Below are 24770 nucleotides of genomic sequence, written 5' to 3' on the forward strand. Positions count from 1 at the left end.
CAACCAGCCAGTAACCCACTGGATCCCAACCTGGACTGCAAAACTCAGTCTGCTCTCCAGCACTAGCACTGATTCCTGACTCTTTGGAGGAATCAGCCAGGCAGGGCAATGGAAGTAAAATTATTACAAGCAACTGCACATCACTTTGCATAGTAAATTATAGCCAATGGCAAACTGCACTTAGTTCTGCTGAACACACGGACGTTGATGGAGTTGTATCACATGGGAAGTGAATGAGAAAACATCACTGAGACACAGAAGCACCTTATGGCAGACTAACACAGTACAAACAGCCCTTCGATGTTTGCATAATGTATTTTTTCAAGAATAAGCAAGTTCATTCTTTCATTAAGAGTAACACTTTGAACTAAAAGTAACTTTTTTCATCAGAACACCGTGGAACATTTTGCAAAGATGGTAAAGTAAGGCCATGAGAGATAAAGGGAGTTACTTGAATTTTTTTTCAGATAGTTTGGAATACAACTCATTCATCTTGATTCCAAAACTATGCCTGAGACCACCAGACTGTACTGATATCAAAAGAATAATTTCAAGCCAAAATGCACTACTGTTTGACAATGTCTTAGGAAATGCTTTGCTGAAGTTTGAAGAAAAATTGGTCTAAACACAAAAGTCAAATCTACAGGATCATGAATATAAACCTCTTAAGATGGTGCTTTTTTTCCAATTTTTTTCTTCCCTTTTGAGAACTCCTTGGAGATAAGACCCATTTGTCACCTCTGTGCCAGAAGGTACTTTACCCATGGATATGATTAGCGTGTATGTATTTAGGAACATGTGCATTACAGACTACTAATAGACTGTGATATATTATAGATACATTATTGCATTCATATGCAAAAGAATATGGAAGCAGAATTGCCTAGTAATATGCACAGTAATTCTTGGAAGAAGTAGATTCAAATTTCAAAGTTGTTCTTATTTCAATGCTGAAACAATGATACATATTGTCTTTTCTATTAAATTTGAAGGAAAATTAATCCTGAGTACCTGCTACAAGGAGTGGAAGAGGAACAGTGAACAAGAAGAATAATTCCTTAAAGAAATTAATTTGTTACTCTTATAAATCTTTTCCACTAACACAAAACTACTATTTTAATGCCCCAGGTCACAGGTCAAAATCCTTGGGTTTTGAGAGGCTTTGGACACATGGAGGGAAGGCAAAGAAAGGCAGCAATATGGGGATGCAGGCAAAGATGAGGGCAATCAAATCTTGTGCTTTGTACTGTATCAGAAGAAGGATCATCTTTGAATGCTGCTTTACACTTCTGAAACTTCAATCAACAAGCATCAAGCTAAGGTCCACTTCTATGGAAAAAACAAGTTCTTTTATTCCCCTCCTATATTTACTTCTGTCAGCACAATTAGCTCTAAGACAACCACAGTATTTAGTCTGCACAGTTTGCAATCCAGTGTCAACTATGGGCATTACAGCATGTCTGTTGTTCTTACTGAAAGGTTCATAAACAATCTTACTGTAAATACATCGTTTACAGATCTCTTATACCGCACTGGCATATTTAAGGTCTAGTTGAGAAAACCTGATAATCAGGTAAAGACCGCATCAGATCAGACCTGTGCTTGTCTTGGACAGCTTTGGGTGCTTTCCAAAGGAAGGCTTTGGGAAGTGAAAAGAAATAATCAGTAACATAAATTATAAATACTAAATGTTTGGAATTCATGATACTTCTCAGCTGCTCCTACTTTCCCCTGTTTACATTCCTTAAAGAGCATGCATGAAGGCTGCAGCTGCGAAGTCCTTTATCTCCCTGGCCACAAGTCACAGGAAAAAAAAAAAATCCTATCTACTTTAGGCTATAAATAAACTAATTCCTTGATTCAAATAGAGACATCATAAACAGGGAGACGAGGTAGAGGGAGGGAAAGACACACAACAAAACCCAAACTCTAGAAAAGATGCCACCACCTTTTTACAAGTCTCAGCCCCAGTTGTTTCAGTCCAGTTCATTGTTATGCATACACATCCTTTTTCTATAAATATTTGTCTTGCATTTGTCAAGACTTATATTTTTTAAATGAAATTCTATTTGGGGTTTTACAGTACGGGAGGCTATTATATATACATTATCCTTATGTGCACGAGTGGGGAGAATAGATGATTTGTGAAGTTATCTATTATGGGGAATAATCAAGATTAATGAGCCCTATGGCACTTGCTGAATGCCTCCAGAGATTTATTACTCAGGTTGTTCGTTTTTCTTGTTATGTTGGTGCTGTCAAGAGTCCTATAACAAATGCAAACACAGACGTGTATTAATTGCAAATGTGGAACAAGACTACTGTGATGTTGCTAAATACTTACAACTCTGCTGCTTGTACATCATCGGCACTGGCTCTAAGATTTCTTATCTGCCAGGTTTCTGATGAACTCTGTTTTGCAGTATGCCTCCTTTTTTCTTCTTTTTCTTTTTTTTAATGTCTAAAGTGATAAAGCAGGAGGGGACTCAAGAAGAAAGGGACTTCTCTTTCCATCTTACTCTAAGCAGAACTGAGTCACAGGCCCTGGGCTTTTCCTGATGGCTGTGTAGACAACTCTGGAAGACCTGTTTTTATCCTTGGTACCTTTCAAATCAAGACCTGAAAAATTCCACTAATTCTGACATAAAAGAAGTGTCTTAAGAAACATAGGAGTTTCATTTTACTTCTGAACCTGTCTAAAGATGCCATTATAACGCACATCTGTCAAGATGCTAATGCTGCTTTCCTCAGCTGACATTCCTGCTTTTCTGCAAAGGTGTCAGCTACCAGAAAACTCCACAGTATCAACAGGAGGATCACTGTGACCCCTGAGCCTATTAATTTATTTACTAAAAACTCAGTGTGTTCTGCCAAGTTTAGGTAGACACACATCTCTGAATGCAAAAATGTTCAAGGAGAGTGCCTCATTTATTTTAAGTAATCTTTTTCCTGTATATAGTTTCTCTTCATCAATGCTGACCAGGAGCTGCCATGCTTTAACACAAACCATTCATCCTGACTGGACAAAGTAAAAAACTCTAAAAACAAAAAAAAGGTAATTGAAAAATAAATGAATCAGATGGGAAGGATCAATGTTACTTTAAATATTTCCTGTGCTGAATATTAAATTCAAGCAATGCAACACTGACCTAAATTAATGACAAAGTTGTTCATGAATTCTAATGAAATACACAGCATGTGTGAATCATGGTGTCACAGTACCAGAAGCTTTACTCCTGGAGGAAGCAGTTACTCTGCCAGTTGTCGTCTTTGTTAACACTGATGTGGACAGACAACCTATCCCTTCCAACCTTCGCATACAGGAACTGCACAAGGGCCGGTTCCCAACCGCAGCCATTCACAGGTCTCTCCTGTGCTCCCTGATGTGAGTTCAAATCAGAAGGTGTAGAGTTTTCATGTTTATGCATTCATACATAAAACCACACTTCTGCCTCCAAGGCAGATGTTTTTCTGATTCACCATGCTGGAATAAACACAGAACGTGTGGGATGATGCTAACAGCTCAGCACTGTTAATGTACAGGAGGATATAATAATGTAGCAGACAACAGTGATACCATGAAAATATATTGAGCTCCTCTCTATCAAAACAGCACAGTGGGAGAGGACCTGGAATGATTCTTCCCCAGTGGAAAAGAAATCCAACAAAAGCTATTTAAGACAAATATGTAAGTGCAATTTCAGGTTCAGAAGTCACTGTTTTACAGTTTGAAAACATCTGGGAGAATTTAGGAGGGAAAAAAAAAAAAAAATCCCTGAACATTGTCACCATTATCATGCTTAATTTTACTTATACATTTTCTATGGGCTTCTGTGGAAGACAGGCTGCTAGGTTAGATGGACATTTATTCTGGTCTTGTAAAGCTATTCATATGCTTTTACATAGCTAGTGTTAAAGTTTTAATATCTTTTTAAAAAAATTTATTTAATCCTCTTTTTTTCCCCAGTCATATCTTAAGCTAAAAAACAATGTGGTTTGTCTACTAAGCATTGCCCCTGGAACAGAAATACTCTGTCTCACTTAGAAAATAATTTCCCATAAAGCCTCAAATCTTCCCCTTTCTCTGTTCCCCACTCCTTACTTTCATAACTCTCCAGATTCAGGAGATAAACTTCGGTTTGGATGAGAAATTGTAGTGTTTTTATGAAATCCTCAGGCATTCTTTGGAGGCATTGCAAGTAATATCAGCAATAGTAAGAAACAGCCCAAAATGAGAAATGCAGCCAAACCTTTGAAAGGACTGGAAAAGATATTATTTTCATTAAATAAATACATGTATTGGTTTTGCTTCTGATCAGAAATAAAATACAGCAGATGATTGTTTTAGCTAGGTCTGCAGTTAATAGCTAAGTGATTTGCCATGGTGGGGCAACAAGGTAGTGTGAGATTTAGAAACACCAATTTCTGGAACTATTTTATTTCTCTCTTGACATTATGGCAAAAATTTGCAAAAACCTGGAGATGTACTACAAGGAAATAACAACATAGTACCAAATGTGTTGTAGTTTTTGTTGTTTGGTTTTCCTCCAAAAACACCAAACTCGAATAGTGTATTTATTTGCACTCTTAAAAATAAATTTAAAAAATAAATGAGAATGTGTTACTAAATGGCTAGAAAACCCTCATTCTTTGCCTTTGGGTGCTAGTCTGCCTTACAATGAGACAAGTTTTTGTATATACTTGCTAGCCAGACTGATAGGTACTGTCTGAACAAGAACCAATTTCCCCATTTCCTGAAGTGTTAACTATTTGTAGCAGTAACTTGTGTAACTTCAGGCAGTAAATTAACAAGAGACAGCTAGTGGAGAGAAAATTCAGACATGCAAAAACTAAGACAACTGTTCCTGTAACGTAAGTGTTGGCAGTCAAGGGGAAAACTTGCTGAGAAAACCTGCAGCAAATGAAGTCTCACTGCATCTATTAGCAGACTGCCAATAGATTCTGGAAGCTCAAAGACTAAGGCAATGCATGTAACTTCAGTCACAAGACAGGCAAAATATCATAGATACATTAAGTCAAACACTGATAGGAGAACCAAAATCAATTAAATTCACACACATGGCCAACTGGCAAAAACTATCAGTAAAAACTATCAGTTTTCTTTAAAATGTCTACTCCTGAAGACTTCTCAATGAGGGAGCAACTCCAGACCAAGCTTCATTGATAAAATGGCACAGGAATACCTACAAATTTGAGAGCTCCTCTGATGCCTCTCCAGGCTGAATGATACCAGGTTCTTTGAGTGGCACAACGGTGGGAAGACAACAAGCAATATATAGAGGTTAAAATAACAGAATTTTTCTGGATGGAAAGGAAAATATTTTCCCCATGAGGATGCTCAGTCATTGGAACGGGATACCCAGAACTGCTATGCATTCTCCATCTTGGCAGGTTTGCAACACCCAATTGTATCAAGACCTGAACAACCTGGTCTGACCTCACAGCTGATCCAACTCTGAGCAGGTGCTTGGACTAGAGATCTCCTGAGGGGCCTCCTAACCTGAGTTATCACATGATCTTATTACTACTAGCAGGAGGAGCACCTAGTAATACCATACAAAAAATGAGAAGTGACAATAGAAAGCCATCACATCATGAAGAGATGATACTGATATATCATAGAGTACAAAAAAAGCAAATTCTTTTTCCAGGGGCAGCATAACCTCTCTTGCACCACAGCAGCAGCTCAGTTTTATGTGACAGGATAGAAAGTATCAAAGTCTTTTGGTTCTGATAAATTATGAGCCACCTACTAGCAAAGAACAACTTTCTTGCAGAGGCTAAGCATCACCAGATCATCTGAGATTTCATTCAGAAGACCTGTTGCACTTTGCTACAAATTACAATTTGCAGCCAGAAGGGATTAAGAGTTTTGCTGTCTGCATATGACAACATAGTGGATGTAGGAATGAGTGGTGGATAGTTTGTAGAGCCTGATAACATCAGCATCCCAAGAAAGTAGATGCTTAATTTCCTCTTTGTACATCAAATCACAAGCTCAACTCAGATTTTAAATACAGGAAAGTTATTCTAGAATAACTGGCATTATATAGATGCATGGAAAATCCATAAGAGAGAAAACTAAAAAAAAGGGTAATGCACATTTGAAGGGAAAGATTTCTACACAGTAGGAATAAAATTATAAATGTAAGTAGTAATATGAAAGTAAGAGTCATCCAGAATGTTGCATCACAATGGCAGAAGTCACAGAAGACTTTTAGCAGCCCCTATGGAAGTGTTAATTTGGTATTCAATGCAGGATCTGTGAGTGCCAATGAGGTCAGCCGTTACAGACCCTATGGTTCCATTTCCTTAGAAGTTACTGCAGACAAAAGAAAAAACCTCAAAAATGAGCACTAAATATGTAGTCCAGAACTGCTTCATGCGCACACAATTTGAAAAACATAGGGTAAATTATAAACAACCTAAGGCAAAAGCTACTAACTTGTTTGATTTGAAAGGTTCAACTCCCCTTTTTAAGTAGTTCAAAAAAAAAAAGTAAGATGGTAAGACACCAACAGAATATCTGTGTAATGATGTGCTTCAAAGTCCAAGAACAATCAGTGAACAACTAAAACTTACAGCTCATCTCCAAGCTATGAGTCAATAGAGTAAAAAAAAAAAAAAATATTTTTTTTTATATACTTAAGGAGATTTTCCCAAAACCTAATCACCATAATACTTGATCTTTTTGACTATCTTTTAACACTTTCACTATAATTCATACCCTATGATAGGGTAACATATCTGGCAAGATGGAGAAAGAAAAATGTAAAACATGTGGCACTGGAAGCATAAAAGGCTTGTATGTGTCAGAAGGGAGTTCTGTGCGATTCCAGAAAAAAAAAAAACCAAATGACACAAAGCTGTGGCTTATTCAGACAGGCTCCATTTCATACAAAGCTCTGAAGTTCAGAGATATGTCATTTGTTATAATACTTGCAAGAACAACTACTAGTTGATTCTGCAGGCTGGCTAACTGTTGTCTGCTGACTGCTTAATGATGCCTAATAAAGTCATATTGCATACAGCTTTGCTGTATGCATTTGAATGGATATTTCAAAGATTGACTGGAAACATTTCACTGCTTTCCAGATATGCCTAAGAATAACACCTAAAGATATCACTGCTCAAAGAAATATGGCTGATAACACATCTAGTGCTAATTTATTTTTCTGTGCTGCATTTTCATGCAGCATATGTCCACCTATATGTCTGTGTTATACTCTCAGGCTGTACATTTCAGTTTGTAGAGTAAATACCACACTGATCAGAACAGCACCTTGTCCTTTAACTTTGCCTTCTTTCTCCAGGCATTTTGAACACAGAAGTAGTAAGGATCATGAAACCACTGTGAAACATAACCTGTGTTTCACAGATGGAAAAATTAAAGCACTAATGCTCAGACAGATTTCACTGAGCTGCAGAAACCTCAGTAAGTACCACATTAGTAACCCAGCCACTTTCCCTTCTTTCTACAGACAATAATAAGAAACAAGGGGACCAGATGGCCCTGTCAAGGATTTTTAGGTGAAAGGACTCCTGTTTCATGTAGAACGTTAACCCTATTTTATACACTTGCTGTACATAGATGCCTCTAGGAGAATTGGTTAATATTACCTAGACATTTCTTTCACCTACCTGAAATCTGACACAGGTCCTGCAGAACTTTGTCCACTGCCATAAATTAGGACAAAAAGACTATTAAATCTGTAAGCATATCCCCTAAGAAACAAAGTGCTAGGTTACTAGCAGATATAGGAACAAAAGGAGGACTCAACTCCCAGACTTCCATTTCAAATGCCAGATCATGTATTTTTTAAATCCTCTTTAGCTTCTATATTCATCTTCATGCCAAATGGTACAGTCTGACTGACACTGACCTTTCATGTACAGGAAGATAGGTGGAGAGAAATGATAGAGAGTCATTAAATACCTAGTTTTTAAATTTTTGTCTGGAATTGAGATTCAATATTAAGTCAGTTAAATAAGATTGTCAAAAAGAATGAAACCCAGACTAATATCTATTGAAAATCAAGCCTTTTCTTCCACTTATTGGGAGAGCAAGTTTTCCTGTCTGTTCTTGGATGTGGTAAACATAATTCTCAGTTTTTTCAGCAAAATATATAGTCTCTCTCACTACGTAGACAAAAGACATTTTGTCTTTCTTTCGGGTGGTTTGGTAGACTAAAGAAGAAAAATTACTAGAAAATGTCTGCCTGCTACTGACAGAGGGGAAAAAAAAAACGTGGGCAGTCTAAAGAGGAAGAAAGTATCATGAAAGTGCTGCAGAGTCTTTAAAAGGCAATCGAAGGCTCAGAGCAAGAGTTTTGAGCCTGGTGCACACAGGTCAGTCAGCACTTTCCAAACTTGACAAAAGTATTTTAAGGAAGATGAAATAACTCTACCATGACACTGTAACAGGCACTATCTGTTTCGTTAGAGAAAGCTGAAAAATGTTTTGACCAAAATTGTTTCCTCTTTCTATACTTACTATAGTTATTGAAACAGAACAGAAGGGGAAGTAGTCCTGGCTTGCTCAAATATGCCACACCACAAAGCTAGCTGGAAGCATTAGTAACTTCTGCTGTTTTGGGGTGCTTTTCTGTTACTTTGTTTTTTTGTCTTCAAGCATCAGATAACTACCTCCATCCACAGTCTATGCTCAGTTTGAATGCAATTCAGCTAAATTCCATGGAGTAAAAACATTTGGCTCTTAACATGTCTCAATAGTACTGCAAAGCACACAAAAAAACCCTCACAAACATCAACTGAATAACTCTCAGAAGACCCTTGGGGCTTTTGCCACTGTCTCTAAGTAAACTGAGGCACAAACACACACAAAAAGCCCTCCCTAGAGCCTTGTGAAATCTGCAGGTGGAACTGCAGCTAGGGCTCACTGGCCATTTCTACTTACTATATCACAGGTTTCACATTATAGGCTTTCCCAAAAAATCGTTCACAAAAGCATAAATTTTCTTAGCTTTCATTCATTTTTAGGCCAGAATTCTTTCTATACAATGACCAAGGCAGAAGACAGATTGGTAGCCTACCATATTGAGTGTTCACTGAAACAACAATAGAAGTATTCAGAAGCTGGATAAAGTGGGAAGTGCAGAGCTGGAATGCAGAATCCATCCCAAGGCAGAGTAGAATAGACCCAAAGCACAGGAGATACCGGGCCTGATTTTTAGTGCCTCACAAAGCAGGGTTATCATGGTCTTCCTCTTAATCCCATTTTTAAAATACATGCAGTTCAATTTATTCAATGCTCCATAACCTGTGACAATTTCTTTTGTGTAGTGCTGGCCAACACAATAGGACCTCAGTGATCCCTTCTTGAAGCCCCTCAGAGCTATCATAAAACAACAGTTTTAATCTGTTTTATCGAGTTCTAGTGAATGAAGCATTAGAGGGTATTTTTTGCCTGCTCTGCCAACTAGATACTTCATAAAGTCAAATAGAATCTCTGCTTCCTTCAGGGCACCTGCTTTCAATTACAGGAAACATACGGCACCTTCAGATTTTTCAGCTTTCAACATCTGTGCTTTGCAGGTACAATTTGTTGCATTCAAATTACTGCTAAACCTGCAGAATCGTGTCGAGCTTTTGGGGGCATGCTTGAGAAACATGAGAGATGGACAGAAAGTAATGGCATTTGCAATTGCTTTTTAATGACTGATTAATGACTGGTCTGAACGAAATCCTTTAAGTTGTTTAGAAATCTCACCTCACGCTTCTTTGAAAGTCCATTTAGCCCCAGCTTGATTAGAAACATTACCTCTACCCTGTAGAAGACAAATGTACTGACCTTGCTATCCAGCCAAAACCACCAATCTCACACCTTCCTCTAAAAGATAACACTATAAATAATACCTTGTTACAAGCAGCCAGTCACAGCTGTTCACTATGCTGAGATGTGACAGTAACAGCTACAGGTTTAATTCCGATTTCTGCATTAGGTTAGACATGTCACCAAGGAGCACACATATGCACATGAACTTTTACTCTCCCACCTTTTCCAGACAGCACTGGTCCATACAAAACAGATCAGCACATCTGAGTAACCCTTCAGGACTACTGCAGGATGTCACAGTATGACACAAAACTGATTGCCTGTTCCTAGACAGACGCCCAGGCACATTAATAGCAGCAATCTCAGTTTAACCATCACAGTGACATTCTCTGTTACTAGGTTCTTACTGCTAGCCTACTGGCTCCCTATTTCATCTGTCACGGCATCATACTTGCTACTCACCAAATCACGTAAGTTAAAATACAGCTTGCTTACTGCTTCTACTAGGTCTAGCTCAGGAAAAAGTTGCTGGTTCTAGGGAACACAGACCAGCAGCCTCAAGGTCCAATCAGGAGATAGAAAGTGATAAGGAGAAGCAGCAGAGTGAACGATGAACACTACTTTTACAAGGTAAAATGGGGAAACATTTTCTAATTCTAGACCTGCATAGATATTTTATTTATTTTTATTTTTTTATGGGTGGATGGATGAGACATCTGTGGTGAAACACACTCATAGTAATACAGCCTGGAAAATACTCTCCAGGATTGAATCCATTTGGTTTATTATGTAGTGATGGCTGCTAGAGTATTTAGGTATTTACATTATTATTATGTCTGTATTCTTTAATTGATCATAACAATATTATTTCATGTTTATTTATAAGGATAGTTCTTCTGCTTAAGGTGAGTTCAGATCCAACGCTATTTCCCTGAGCTGGCTTAAGATCACGTGAGACCTACTATGAAGAGATCTGCACTGAGTCCTCCTCCCTCACCTGTTTGCAGTATCATACACTGTGAGGGCCATACATGTGAGAGAAATTAAGAAGGTAGAAGAAATTAATTATTATGCTTAGAGAAATCAGTTCTTAAGAGGAGACTAAACTTAAAATAAGAAGCTAGAAATCAACATATTGTTTAGTTAATGTAAGGAAAATATCCCAAATCAGTGCCATACCAACCCCCTCAAGCTTTGGAGGCTTCCTTGCATTCCAGATGTCTTTTACCTCAAATCACAATTTTGTGCAAATCTGTATCATAATAAAGAGCACACCATTGTGATAACTACTAAGCTGCTTTACACCTCTTAACCTGGAGTCAGCTCTGAACTTCTGTCTCCTACCGTTCTACTTCAGGAGACAAACAGTAGGATAGGATCCAGGTTTGTCTTTGCATTTCAAGCAAAATACATCTCCTATGTTTGGTGCAGGGCTTTTCTCATGCAATTATGCTTGCACTTGGATCTAAGTTAAGTCACAGCTCAACCATTAACCATGCCCTGCTATGCCATCCACCTCTCTATATTTGACTTTGCTAACCACCTAATGTTTTGCAGTGAGTTTTTGGTAAGTATGTGTTTGTAGATTTTCATGACAGACTAATAACACCAAAGGAGGCTGCAGGAACGTTCTAAGTAAATATTATGTGTATATTTTCTCAACAGTGTCTGCCTACCAAAACTTTCAGAGCTTTATAATCTTATCCAGAATAGTTTGCATTCTGTTTGCAGTAACTGATGTGGTCCATACTACTAAGCAAACTGTTATTTGATTAAAACATTACGCATAACAATTCCAGGACATAGTCATGTGGCTCTGAAGAGGTAAAATTCTTCTAGCCATCAGTAAGTTTTTCTTCATCAATCATAATGAAGAAAGAGCAGATGCAGGCCCTTACCTAGGCCAGGAACTTCTGAAGGTATTTTAAGAAACTATTTGTTCTGCTGTCTTTGTCTTCTCATCTATTGTTATTCCCTATTTAGGCCTAAAATTCACAAGAGGATGGATCCCTGGAATGTAGGTCCAGCTGCAAATTATTTGAATTTCCACAAACTTCAGAACAGGCATCTTCTCTTGCTCTGTCAAGAGATGACAGAACATCAATACAAGGAAGACGCTCAAGCTCGGTGGAGAGCAGATGTTACGCATCTTAACTTTTTCTAGTAATTTATTATATTGTCATCTTTTCGTCTGCCAGCAGCAGATGGTTTAACAGTTTGAAGTGGAGTCAAACTGAAAAGAATTCAGTAGTGCTGCTGACCACATTACATGGACAAGAACTCATTAGGGCATTATCTTCTCATCTGAAATACGAGAATTGAATTCTGTGCTCAGCCATAGACTTCCTGTGGATATGTCTTGTTTGAGTCATAACAACAGTACAATCTAAACTACACAAGTCGCCTGTATAAAGCATATATGAAATAAATTTAAGCTAAGCTAGTTACTAGTAACAGCTGTGAAAGTACAGACTCTGAAACTCATCTGCTGCAGACAAATCTCTAATCTCTTTGGCTCAGATTTATTAAATCTATGTGTGCAGGATTTCCTGTTTAGTCCATGAAGAGATATAATCATTTTAGAGGGCAATTCATACTTCAGGTGGACTGAAATGGAGGCAGCAATGTTTTTCCACTGACTACAGAGGCATCCTAGGACAACTGCAGGTAAATACTGTCTACCTATAAAGAGAGTAACAGCTTTTTCACAGCAGTGTCATGAGCAGAATATGTATGGCTTAGAATAGTGACAGTAATTACCTACCTCAGTTAGATCAAGTTTCTTGTTTTCTCTTCAACTTCTCTAATAGTATGCCAATACACACCTGCTCTGTAAAGTATTCCCTTTCTATTTCAAGTTTAAGGTGTTGCTAGGGACCTAAGACCATGTCACTGAATTTGTTCCTCAGCCAAAATGGGTCAACCCAAAGAACGACCTCACTCAAGCCCTGTAGCCCAGCCCAGTTGCTGGTGCCAGCAGTGGCCCACAAACTTTGTGCGAAGTCCGCACAGCCTCAGAACCCAAGCATATCAGACTTGCCTGTACTTGAGCTGCCCAGTCTAGATCTTTATTTTAGCTGCTTTAGCAGCATTTTTCCTAATGACCAGGTGGCTGCTGCCTAATTTACTTTACTTTTGCTTATCTTCACATAAAGATATGGTTTAAGTGTAACTTTTACATAGACAGTCGCAACAAGTAACTACTGAGTTGGTTGAAATATTTATGACACCAGGATAATGACAGTGTAGATGAACACATACATAGTGTCATAGCAGAGGCCTCAGAGGCAATACATGCTGCAGTGCAGAGAAGCAGAAGCACAAGCTGATATCACATGGGGCACAGAGTGACACTCAAGACCCCAGGGCTCTACAAAGTCACCTATAGCTGGCTAAAGAAATGCAGACCTGTGGTTTTGGATAAGAAAGTAAGTGTATCAGACGTATCTGAGACACTGGAAACATATTGATTCTAGGGCAATGTGGCATTGCAATCCAATGAAGAAAGAGCAAGGTATAAAAGTATCTCAGAAAACATAAAAATAGCCAGAAGCAGAGCCCAGAGCAAAGAGGAAGAAAACATCATCATCATCATGCTCCTCATGTCAAAGACTAAGAAACCTTCCACTACCAACATACCCCTCCCAGGAACGCCTTTGGTACCTTACAACTTTCTATAACTGCCCCTCAGTTCTGAAAATTAAAGAAAACAGCCTCACAACCTAAGGACTATGGGGTGAACAAAATACCTCAGGAAAGGATAGATACTCAGAAGCATGTGTATAGAAATTTAAAAGGTATAGCTGAAACCTTTTCCCCCTTGCAGGTGTGTTCTTTGTTTTCCCTTAACATGTAGATCTGGGCTAATGACCTTATCAAAGAATTAATATTAAGATTTTAATGATGCTAACAATAAAACTTTGCCTTTACAGACTACACATTCCATCTCACCTGTACAAAGACTCTGAGTGTAATCACTGTCCATACTAAAGCTACTTATGCTTTTGCCTTCATTCCTCCAAGACAGCCAGTTAAAAAAAAAATAAAAAAAAAAAATAATCACAGCTTGGATCATGGGGAAAAAAAATTCTAATTTTTAGTATGAATATGGCCAATTTGTGTACGTTACTGTCCTGTGCTCCTTTGTAGCATTTACTCTTTTCATATGTTCCTGTACATTGGTTACACTCATTTAGGTCATGCAAAGACTAATCACAATAGTCTTTCTAGCTTCAGCTTGTGGGACAGTCATAGCCCCTCTCATCTTTTCTCACTGTAGAAATGCCAGCAGAGACACAGATTACTCAGGAAGTTTACAGTGAGACCTCACCCACTGGTTAAGTGGAATAACAAAAATGGAGCAACTTTGTGCTAATTTCAAACATTGGGGTTTGCTACAGTAGTTTTTGAGTAGTAACACATACTATTGTATGTGTATGTGTTGTAATAACAATAGCATGTTGATAGTTTTAATTGAAGTAATTCCTGTAGACTATAAGAATTATACTCTAATGTGTTAATGAATATGATTAGGAAACATTACAAAAAACGAATATGCAAAATGATATAACAGGATATCCAGAAAGGCATGTTTTACAGGGGATGGTTCCTCTGAGCTCTCCTCAGGGTGAGATTTATGGATGTTAACACACAAGGCTTCAGCAAGGTAAACAGCTGTTTCGATTTTAGTTATAATGAACATTAACTCTACATCCCTATTTCTGCTTAATTAAACCTCTGACTCTGCAACGAATCAAGAACAAACAGAACCAGGAACAGGCACTAATTGGGCCCTGGGCAATTTCGGCCTCAGCTTCCAGCCAGAGTGGGCTACCTAAACTAAAAAACTCCCCCTAAAATAAGTTGTTGTTCTGTCAGCCCACCCAGCAATTTCTTCACTTTATCATATGAAAGCACTGTAAAATGTACAAAGTGAAAAATGAAATTAAATACCTTTTTACTGTTGTCTGTGTAGTCACTTCCTTACAACAGGAAAAACCTCCAAAACAAACTAAAACTTGCAAAAGACTTTCATGAATTCTGCTGCAGGACAGATTGACAGCAAACTTCTGTGCTTTTTGATTAATCTTTACCCTCCCCTAAAGAGGATCATATTTGTGCCAGCACAGAGCTAAACAACAAACAAGCACACCGAAGAAAGTGAAAGAGCACACAACCTGCCTTATAAATGCACACATAAAGCCCACCAGATTCACCTATGAATAGAAAAAAAAGCCAACAAACCTTAAAACCCATAATGTGACCCAAACATGTCTTGAAGAGCACATACACTCCCTTTACAAAATGTCCCCCTTTCCTTCTCATGACGTATCAGAGAGCAGAAGCAGCTTCATCTGAGAGGAACCAAGGACTCAGTATGACAGGGTGCAGACTTCTACTATGCTTACAGAGGAGGAAAAAATAAAACAAGGAGGAACTCATGCCCTAAAGGACACAAGGTAATTTCACATTATTCTGTTAATGAATCTTGAAGACAAGATAGGATAAGAGAATTGTTGAAATACCTCGCAGCCCCTTAGATCTGGAAGTGACAGCTGCAGCCTCTCTTGAACCGCCTCACTTCATGAGCATGCTCCTGAAGGTTTCTTTCTGACTTGCAACCTTAGTCTGAGCTTCCTTTGTGGCTTAGCAATATAAAAAGTGTCGCTTAATTGTTACGCTTAAACCATTCGCTCTGGTTAACTCTTTTTTTCCATGCAGCTGAAAGCTGCAAGTTCATAAGTCTACAGTAGGCAAAAGCTAGGAAAAATATCCTGCAGTTCACTATGAACGCACAATAAACCTTAATATAAATACACATATTGGCTTGTGGTGCAGTAATAGTCAGTTGGGATTTACACACACAACTAGGTTCGTCCTCCAAAAGCACCATTTTGTAGCTCACCAAAGGAAGTGGTAAATAACTGTGCAGGCTCTCACCACTTCATGGGAGGCTGGCTACCTAAGCGCTGTAGTGAGAGCAGACCTTAAATACAAATCACTTAGGTATCAAATAAAATGAGCAATTAAGTACTTCATGCTAATAAAGTTGAGCATTAAAGGATTACAATGTGACAAATTATACTCCCATCTCATAAAAAAATATTACTGAAACAGAGCTGGATCTGAAAGGCTCTCAATAAGATACACTGTATATCTAATTTTAGATGATTCCTCAATCACTGGAGAGTTTGCAGTGTACACAGCCAACCCAGTTCAATCAACTGACTTCTATCTCCATGACTCCGGGTCACATTATCTCATGAATGAACTGTTATATAGGTCAGTCAAGAGCCATCTTCTAATCTAATTCACATTTCAGCCTTGGCATTTATGCTCTACATATCAAGGCTGTAGACAATTGGATAAGTAAGAAAGAAAATATTGAGGATGGGGGATGCAATAATTAGGCTTTGTTTCAGGCAACAAACCATGGGAACAGATGCTAGCAGAATCCTGCTTATAGCTGGTTTTGTTTTAACAGGATTTAATACAGGTGAAAAACACAGGAGCAACAGGCTCAGAGGAGAAAGGCTTTGTTGGGTCACAGATCAGATTTTAGCCACAAATCAAGCACTGCCCTGCTATTCTACCTCAGCTTGGCTGGGAGGTATATTGGTCTCTGCTGAGACATGTGCCAAATATGTGTCTGCTTACTTGCAGTAACTGATACCACCAACTCAATTCACATAGGCCCCCAAATGGTCATCAGGAAAGAATATTTTTGGTTGCTCTCAAATCCACCTTATTTGAGACCACAACAGAACTGAAAGTTTCCATTCTTTCTTGCCAATCTCTTGAATCATACTTGTACTTACACATTTTACGGAGTGAAGTCTTTGGGGAGACTTCCCAAAATATGGTTCATGAACTGTTTATTTAACTTTGCAATGGGGAGGCTGATGTAAAAATGCATGATTTACAGCACTAGTAATATTTGGGTAAAATGAAGACTATCAGAGGGCAGATGCTGGATGAAACTAAAGCAAGAGAGTTATTGCTTTATAGAATACTTCTGATCAGATTTTTTTTTTTTTTCACTTCCTGCTCAATCTAAGCTCTTCTAATTTAGATGTAAAACCAAAATTGCAACTGATTAAAATTGGGTCAGTGGTGTTTCCTGTATGAGGAAACACGTGGCTCACAATAAGATAAAGACAAGCTGTCTGAAAGCAGCACTGCCTGTAAGCTTACATAGGTGGCCCAGCAGCTAATTACTAGTCACTTTTTAAATTTTAAGTTTTCAGAAATAACTCAAAGATTTTGTCCTCCTTTCTGCTTCTCCAACTTAAAAATTGTTTCTGGTGTGTAAAGGGTTACAACCACTGAAGTGAAAGCAAAATGCCCAAGGCCAAGTTTTCCTTTAGCCTGTATACTTGGTTGCATTTTCATCTCCTGTGTCCTGACAGCTGTTATCTTCAAGTGTGCTTCGACATGCCCATTGCTGTTGTAGCAGTCTTTTTGTTCAACTCTGAGCTAACTTTTGAAGCTTTAAAACCTCAATGCATGCAGGATGGAGAAAGGGGATACAGGAAGCAGCATCTATTACATAGAAGATAACATTTGCCATCTCATGCCCCACCTACTTCAAAACAGCTAGTTTTTAAAAAGATACCAAAAAAATACAAAACCCAAACAACCTAATCACAAACTCCTCTATTTAGCCCTCTCCCCACCTCCAACATAGCCTTTGCTCTGCTGGTGTTCTCATCTCCCAGCAACAACTGCTTTGCATTCATGTAGTGCACAAAATGGATAATATACTAATTTTACAAATGTATACATGGAATCACACAACCCTGGATAAAGCTGGACAGCACAAGTACATGAATGCAAGCTAGAAGAAGAGAAACTGCACTTTGCTGGTTTTGGCTACTATTTCTCTAAATAAAATAAAGGCCATAGAAGTGCATCCAAGATATCGATGGCTTTCACTTTGCAAAAGACACAGTAATTTTCCAGAAAATAAACACAGATATTCATACAGAAATCACAAACAAGTTATTGATTAATAATTGCATCAGGTCCAATTTGCAAGAAAGAATATTAATGAATTTTTAACGGCTGAACCAAAGAAAGGTCACTATACAATGTTTTAATTGTAGTGCATTAGCGTTGCACTTAACGTGATAATGTCAAACTCTCCACTAATTGTAACATCATAGAAGTTGTTTTAGCATTTTTTTTTCCCCCAAAGAAAAGAGCTATTACTATGCTTCCCTACTCCAGCCATTGGCAGAATGTTTAACTCGTATCAATTTTACATGCAAGGCAAAAACTATAATGGGAAGTCAACAGATGTGAAAAATGTAAATCTTTACCAAAGTGCACAATCAACAAAGGCAGACAAGATTTTTGATGGTTTTGAGTTGGTGTTTTTTTTGTTTTGCAAATGAAATCATTTTAATGCTCCTTGACCTGTAAATGCCATTTTTAATGGAATGCAGAAAATAAACTAATAGATGAAGTGACAACATAAAAATAAATCTGAAAGTCAGCTTGGAGAAAGAGCGCTTTCAGCAGAGATGTTATTTTTTGATTCTTGAAAAGTCACAAGAAACAATCTGATGCTCAGCACTATTACAGTAGGTCAATGCTGCTCAAAGCTAATTTTGGGTAGGTCAAGAACAGGATTCAATGTGGTGCGTCCCATATGCGGACATTGTGTAAATCTTACGAGGATACTTTGCCTTTGGTGGATAAGCACTTAATAGAAATTGAGTGTTTTCCTGAGGATCACACATAGAGCTTCCTTCATAAGACTTCTAAATTGAGATGGGTGTTTATCATGCTATTAAATTTGTGGTTTTAAATTTGTGGGTTTTTTTCCTCTCTTCCTCAGTCACTCTCTATAGATTAACATTTAGCAAAATGAAAATTTCCTGAAGGTAATTACCTGGCTGCAACTCAAAGCAATCAAAAAAAATTACAGTTCCTTTTGGCAAGAGAATGCAGAGGGGAGGAGGAACCATAACAGGGCAGCAAATCTGAATTTCAGAGCTTCCAGAGGTTGAAACTGTCACAGGGCTCTTCCACAGCCCTTGCTCTGCTTTTGACCCACCTTGTTTCCTACAAGTGCATTTGCATTTGACCCATACAGAGGTTTTGCAGAGGCCCTGTGTTTCTCAGTAGTTAGGTGCTGCCTCTTGGATTGATTTTCTTTTTGCCTCCAGAGCTGGGGCATTATTATCCACTGTAGAGATGATACCATGCTCCGTGCAGCTTGGCTGTTTTCAAGTCCTGCCACGTGGTTGAGGCTCATAACCTCTGCAGGCACATAGTGGCAATTTTGCTAAGCAATGCCCTAGCAAAAAAGGGGAAACCAAATTTCAGGCTTTGCATTCACTAGTAATCCAGTGTTGTTTCGTTCACAGAAGCACAAAATAGTAAGTGTTGGAAGTGGCCTCTGAAGATCATGTAGTCCAATCCCCCTGACATTTTGTTTTCCCTCTGTCACCTCTTCTCAGGTGTTGACCCGATTTACCATTGCAACTATCCCAGCTGACGGCACATTCAGCTTTGCTAAACTTAGTACTTTGACTAAGTACTTCAAGAGCATTTTACTACTGTGCTCAGGGCAGTACAGAGCTGATTGGAGCCAAGAGGCTGAAACATTCCTGTACCACAATCATTGGTGACAAAGATCTCATAAAAAAATGGCTCAAAGCAACAGTGGTACACACCTGGTTTTCCTCATCTTCAGATGTGTGACTTTACTATCACTGATCACAGAGATGTGAGGAATTTTTTACTTCATTATATGTCTTTTCCCCAAAAATCTTAAGAGCTGTTAATTGAAAACACATCCATTTTCATGAAAGTTTACATTAGATTTCACATGATTCATCTGGTTCATCTCCTTTCTCCATACTATTGAAAAAATGCCTCACACTCAGTACAGCCTCTATACTTCCCAAGCTCTGTCCATACTGATTAACTTTCTCTTTTTTGCCTGGTTGTTGTTCTTGGTTTTTTTGGTTATTTTAAAGACAGGTGCTCATAGACTTACAGATGTTGAAGAAAGTTGCACCAGTATTTTGAGGACTCTTTGAATCTCAGTTTATGTGTATAGATGAATGGAATATTTCAAGGATTTCTTCTTTTTAAATGGATATACAATGTTACTATCCCTTCTTTTAGGCACTGAACCCATCTCTTTCCCATGCTGGAAGAAATTACACTAACGTTCATCTGAAAGAGTGTGGAGGCTTATGAAAAATTAAATAACGTAAAATAAAATCTATCAGTAAAGGACTAGCTAATATCTTCATGATGGCCACTAAACTATTAACTAAGCATGCAAATGGACAGTGTATAATAAAAGACCTTTGGGGACAATTTATGCAATTATGAATATGTAAGTTATGTTCTCATGTTCAGGTTTTACCTCTGCTTACTAAAATGCTGACAAGGACACTCATATTCCGACTATAAGTCATGTTTTTGATACATCCAAAAAACCTAGTACAAATTGAAATCAAAACTGAAAGAACTCAAGTTAGATTATAGGATCCTCAGTTTCACTTAAAATAAAAACCACCACACAACAACCACCCAAAAAAACCCAAACAAACAAACAAAAACCCCAACACCACAAACAAAACAAAACATAAACCACAACAAACAAAAAACTCCAAACAACCCAGAACTGGACAAACTAAATTTTCAGTCCATCTGGCTACTAAAAGAAAATAAATTAAAACTTGAAATGAGTATCCCAGAGGTTTATGATTCTCAAAACAAAGAATTATGTAGGTGATTAGGTTTTTAGGTTATTTCATGCAGTCTTGCACTTTTCAATCGTAACTTGTTTTATCTTATTCTAAGACTTTTGACTATTAATTTACATGGAGATAAGCAAAGAAAATGTTTGTTTCTAACTCACTGTAAGCTTGATCCAACATAAAGATTAGTGCTAAGAGCTTTTTTGTGTCAAAGTCTGAAAAGGAAAGTGTCCTAGCGGGCCTTACTGTGGAGGAACTGTACCTATTATTCTCAGACTACTTTGTCCAGCTTTTAAGTACTCAGCTTCATGAAAATGGAAAATTGCCTCTGAATACCTCCAGAAGCCAACTGGAGACGGCTGCAGTTTGGCTTCCAAGGCAGTTGTACAAGGATCTAGAAAACATGGAGGCAATGGGATGTGCTGGACAGTTGTGCATCGCACTGCTGACTTTCTCCAGTACTGAGATAGCCAGGGGTGGTTAATAACACTTAAAAGAAATCAGAAAACATGGGGCTGAAAGGTAGGAGGATAAAAATAAAATAAAATAAATAGATACACATTCATCCCATCCAAATTGCTCCAATTTAGTCCTGGCTCCTTTTACTCTGCAAGTTTTGCAGCAGAGCCATTTATTGAACTCTGGAAAATGTAGCTGGAAGAGAGATAAGAAAGGCATGAAAATGGAAAGTTTTTTGAAAAGCAAGCTTGGCTTTCTATAAGGATCACGTTACATTGGATAAATCAAGTGTAATGGTATGCAATAGGGGCAGGTAAAGACAGGAGCACTAAGGAGTACAGCTGTGGCTTTCCTCCGCACACTGGCTGCAGGGTTTTGTTATCAGCCTTGACTCACTGACTATCATAAACTTAAGCCAAGCAAGAAAAATTTCCATCAACCAATATTTATAGGGCAAAAGGTTAACTAATACAGAAGAGTGGGGCTGAACTCACTGCAGAACACAGCTGGGAAAAGACATTTGGAAAAGCTGAAAAGGTTGAGTTTTGATACAGATGAAATGATGGAAATAAGTTTAAAAAAAATACATAAATAAATTACTTGGAGTTAAAATTCAGATGGAAGGCAGGAGCTTGCATGAGGGGTGGAAGGCAAAAAAAAAATTCCTAAAACCAACTGTAGTATAAAATGAGATTCTTGAGTACCTGCTCATGGTAAACAGTGGAACCATGGTAGCAGAATCAGATGTTTCAAAAAGGGCCTGAGAAGAGGATGAGTGTTGGTTACCTACTGCATGAAAACTGACAAAAATATGGAGCCTTTAAAACTTATAGATGATATTTTTAAGCTCTCTGCATTGTTTTATGAAGGGTAGAGATATTAGTGGAGTTTGTACAGAATTATATTAGTAATTCTTCACCGTAATTGCCAAACTGCATACAGAAGACAAACTATAGCAAAAGGAAAAGATTTACAAAACCTTATAAACATGGGATAATTGGGATTAGGAATCTATTGGAAATTATTAATTTTATTAAAAAACCCAGCTTAATTAGTAAATTAAATGTTAAAAAGTCCTACCTTAGGCTTTTTAAAGCACAACTTGGGTACAGAGTACTGAAGTCTACAAAATTTTCCAATTTTGGGACCAAGACACTTGTCAGTTTATTTCAAAAAAGGAAAACACTACATTTCTTCATTAATGTACTTATACATGTGAAATACACACTTAGCACATATCAAACTAATTTTTTTCCTTGGGTCTCCCAATAGCTGTTTTTTTTAAGCCTATAATCTTACAGAGAAATGAATACTGTAATGGAAACACATTATCACATTTACAAAAAGAAAAGTTTTAAATGATGAGACTGATACAGGAAGTTTTACATTCACACTGCAGTCTGAACCTAAAACTAAAACCGCAAAAGCATTTTTAGCGTCTCCTTGCTAAGTCTGATAGTTTTACATTATACAGTAGGAATTGCTGGGAAAAGATCACTACACCATTGTCTGAGTACCGACAGGTGAACCCAGGTTTCAACAGACAATGTTTAAATTTCTGAATTTTCACATATTTTATATATTGCCAAAATGCCTAAATGTTATTTTATTGCAATGAAATTTAAGCTCATGTGGGGGTGAAAAATTAGAGAATTGTAATTGCAAATAGTGGTATTAACAGGAAAGAGGCGGAATTTAAGTAAAACAAAACAAAAAACCCATCCCTACTGCATTTCAGGGAAGGCTGGAGAAGGAAGCTCTTTACAAGTCATTAGATTCCCAAGGTTTTGATGCAAGATTTGTCAGTTTGCAAACGTTCTGCAACACCCCACACCCCCACACCCCCCAATATAAACTGATCTCTTATCATTTTTGCCCACCTCTTCAGATTCTATAGCTCAAACTGAGAAAGGCACATGTACATGGTTGCAAACACCTGTGCCATGGTGCACACTGTATCCTCACTTTAACGGAGCTTCCTGCATGAAGGTCATGGCAACCAGCAGCACCAGACTCCTGTGATTCACCACTGCAACAGCAGTCTCCTTTTTGTCCATGAAATCTTTGGATTTGGGGAAAAAGCAGTTCCCAATGTACTGTACCCAACAGGCCTACTCTGTAAGCTCTTCCAACGTATTTTGAGCAAGGTTTTACCCTGGGAAATACCCATGAGTTGAAACCTAAAATCATCTGAAGGCATGCCTCTGCCATCAATTCAGGTTTATAAGAGATAATGTGTTTTCTAGTTTTGGGTATTCTTTTCTTTTGAAATGAGAGCAAGAAACTCTGGCCAGCTTTTTAGGAAAAAGGAGGTGTCTCATTCACTGAGGTAAAAGCAAGACCAAAGATGCCTCTCTCTGTACTTTCTTTACTCTGCATAATGTTCATACAGTAAAGTACAGGAAACCATATCCTAGAAAGAAATGCTGGAAGAATCTGAAGAGGAGGGAGCTATTACCTTTCCTAGGGTAAAGTACTGCCAGCTTTGAAAGGTTCAAAAACATGGGAGGAAAAAACAAACAAACAAACCTAAAAGCTCAGAAATAAGAGAAATACATGGAAAAAATATGAAGGTATTTATTTTAAAACTCAGGTATTTATCAGACATTATCAACTTTTGTCCCCTCCAATTAATGAAGGGACAGGCAATATGGGCTGCCTCTTCCTAGCCTCTGCCTGCAGACAGGCACCAAACAAGTCCCTCCGCTCAGCGCCTTCACCTCCAGGGCCAGACACAGCAGAGAGGTCCTGTCCTCATCACCCAATAATTTTGCTTGTTGCCTGGGGTCTAACTGAGAACAAAATGAAGGGGAGAAGCAGTTGTGGAATATTTGCTCAAGATATTTCATTAGGCCTGACAAATCAGACAGCAGGCCTGGCAAGTTCATCATCTTATCTTACAACTCTTCTCACAGTCTTCTTGAACTGTTCTTCCTTCAAGAACGGGCCCTAAATCATAAGATGCCTTTTAATAAGAAGTCTAGCTCATCCCAACATACAGACATGAATGATTTTGTGACATGCATACCTTCCACAAACACTAATCTCATACCTACTGTAACTCCAGTTACTTCCTCTGTGCAGTGAGTTTTTGACCAAGCCTGGTCTAAAGCACCATGGAGCAACAGAAACACAAGATTTTACCAAATTTGGTCCTTCCAAAGAGTATTTGCTCCTAACCCCAAACCAACTCATATATCCTCACATAGATGCTACCTCCCAACACAACCTGAACAGTACTGCATATGCTTTGGTGGCCTTCAAGCTACAACTTGGAGCACCTACTCCACCCATGGTACAGATGTGCTACATGGTTCTGGGAATCCTGAGCAAGAACAGCAGATGCAGTGTGAAAAGGAGCAAAGCTGAAGAGGAGAATAATGTAAAGCAGAAAGTTTGATTTTGAGGATAACATTTATAATGTCTGTTTCAGTGACGTTGCATTAGTTTCATGCATTAAAGCAAATGCACAATGTCAGGAAAGAGCATTCCAAGAATTATATGTAAAAATACATGATGCAATTCAGTTTAATTAAAAAAAGACAAGCATAAATCCACAAAGCAACACAACTGACAGGAAAATAAAACATTTCTTGGTGAGGTAAGACAGAATATAAAACAAAACCACCACCACCCCAAACTGACCCATTGAACACTTATCTCAATAGACTCAGACAGCAGCATCTGTCCTCGTCAGGAGCTATCACACAATCTCACTCATTCCAGTCCCTACCTTGAGGCAGTGGAGCAGACACATGCGAGGCACAGCA

General features: G+C 38.2%; 1 protein-coding gene across 13 annotated transcripts in view; it reads right to left on the reverse strand.

The window, feature by feature from the left end:
• The window catches only part of CELF2 (CUGBP Elav-like family member 2), a 496995-nt gene that overhangs the window by 198410 nt on the left and 273815 nt on the right, over window positions 1-24770 (reverse strand). The window contains exon 1 of one of the 13 annotated variants that reach the window (XM_068168651.1): window positions 15343-15432. The exons of the other annotated variants lie outside the window; for them this stretch is intronic. The gene's annotated coding sequence lies outside the window, so the exon portion shown is untranslated. Of the gene's footprint in view, window positions 1-15342; window positions 15433-24770 lie in introns of those variants that run through there. 13 annotated transcript variants of the gene reach the window in all.

The sequence above is a fragment of the Melanerpes formicivorus genome, unplaced genomic scaffold (assembly GCF_026170545.1).
Source record: "Melanerpes formicivorus ecotype bairdi unplaced genomic scaffold, bMelFor1.0.p_v2 SCAF_3, whole genome shotgun sequence".
NCBI classification, from domain to species: domain Eukaryota; kingdom Metazoa; phylum Chordata; class Aves; order Piciformes; family Picidae; genus Melanerpes; species Melanerpes formicivorus.